Source organism: Suncus etruscus, chromosome 2 (assembly GCF_024139225.1).
Source record: "Suncus etruscus isolate mSunEtr1 chromosome 2, mSunEtr1.pri.cur, whole genome shotgun sequence".
Classification (NCBI taxonomy): domain Eukaryota; kingdom Metazoa; phylum Chordata; class Mammalia; order Eulipotyphla; family Soricidae; genus Suncus; species Suncus etruscus.
Genome location: NC_064849.1, coordinates 159087956 through 159089768, shown reverse-complemented (window position 1 = coordinate 159089768; position 1813 = coordinate 159087956). Strand labels below are relative to the sequence as shown.

Sequence of the window (1813 nt, the reverse complement as noted above, 5' to 3'; positions counted from 1 at the left end):
AAGAGGACACAAGGAAATGGAGACATATACCCTGTTCATGGATTGGGCAATTAATATCATTAAAATGATGCTGGAAATACTTCCCAAATTTAATATAGATTTAATGCAATCACTCTAAGAATACCCATGACATTCTTCAAAGAAGTAGATCAAACACTCACGAAATTTTGATTTTAGTAACATGGGCTTTTAGTTATGCCAAACAATCTCCAACATTTATTTGGAACTCCAAATGCCCATGAATAACTTAGCAACTAGTAGGAAACAGATGAGTGGCATCATTTTCCCAAACTTTATGTGGTACTACAAAGCAATAATAATTAAAAAACAACATACTCACCTGGCAGGGGAGATACCATGATCACGAAGGTGGTTTTCCCAGGGTGAGGCTTATCCATTGCACTCCGGATGTGCTGACCCCTGCGATTTCCCCAAATGTGGGAAACTCGACTGCATAATTTGTGGTAGTGGGGGACTGCGTTCGCGCTCTCCCCTGAAGAAAAAAAAAACATGGTATTAGAACAAAGGCCCTCATATCAATGGAATAGACTTGAATATTCAGATAATGACACCTAGACATGCAATCAATTAGTTTGTGATAAAGGGGCAAGGTGGAGCAAGGAACACTTCTTCAACAAAAGGTGTTGGGACAACTGATCAGTGACAGGAAAATAAAAGAAAACTCAGGTCTCTCTTAACACCATGCAAAAGGTCAAATCAAAATAGATTAAAGGTCTTGACATCAAACATAAAACTATAAGGTATAAAGAAGAAAAAATAGGCAAAACACTTCAGGAAATTGAGACTAAAGGCATTTTTAAGAAGGAAATACCACTGTACAAGCAAGTGGAAGCAGATAAACAAATGGGACTACATTAAACCGAGAAATATCTGCAAAGGAAACACTTAACTACAATACAAAGGCCACCCACAGTATAGGAGAAACTATTAACCCAATACCAATCTGATTAGGAGCTAATATCTAAGATATCATAGGGATTGCAGAACTTAACAAGAATAAAACATCTAATTTCATCAAAAATGATGAGAAGCAATGAACAGACATGGTGGGAATGTAGTCCAGCCTTTTTGGAGAATAAATGGATACTACTCAGAAAATTGGAAATTGAGTTTCCATATGATCCAACAATATATATTGTATATGTTGTATCCTAGGAATACACCACAGGAACACAACAACACAATACAAAAAATGCCGTCTGAACTCCCATGTTTATTGCAGCCTTATTAGTAATAACCATAATCAGGAAGCAACCCAGTTTCTCAATACAGATGAGTGGCTAAAGAAACCATGGTACATCCACAATAGAATACTATATAGTTGTTAAGAAAAAGAAGGCATAAAATTTTCCTATACATGGATGGACATGGAGACTATTATGCTGAGTGAAATGAGTGAGAGGGAGAGGGATACATATAAAATATTCTCAGTTATCTCTGATATATATTTTTAAAAAAGGCAATAATATGGTGGTAATAATATCCAGAGACAGCAGAGATGATGCCTAAGAAGGACAAGCCCATGATATGAAGCTTACCACAGAGTGGTGAGCACAGTTGGAGCACTAATTGCACTGACAACTAACATGACAATGATAATGAGCAGAATGTTTGTCCCAAAAACAAGCAGGAGGAGAGGAAAATGGGGAACATTGGTGGAGGTTAGTTACACTAGTGATGGGGTAGTGTATATTCAAGAACTGAACCCCAAATATGAACATTTTTGTAATCAGTGCTTAGGCCAAGGGAATTCCCTGTCTAATTTACCCAATACTTTCTGTGCCTAAGCCAA

At 37.1% G+C, this 1813-nt stretch overlaps 1 non-coding gene across 1 annotated transcript; it reads left to right on the top strand.

Annotated features, from left to right (window-relative positions):
* Nucleotides 1-332: 332 nt before the first annotated feature.
* LOC126002172 (U1 spliceosomal RNA) lies at nt 333-496 on the top strand. Its single transcript, XR_007492943.1, has one exon. It is a non-coding gene; the product is annotated as a U1 spliceosomal RNA (small nuclear RNA).
* The last annotated feature ends 1317 nt before the right edge of the window (nt 497-1813 follow it).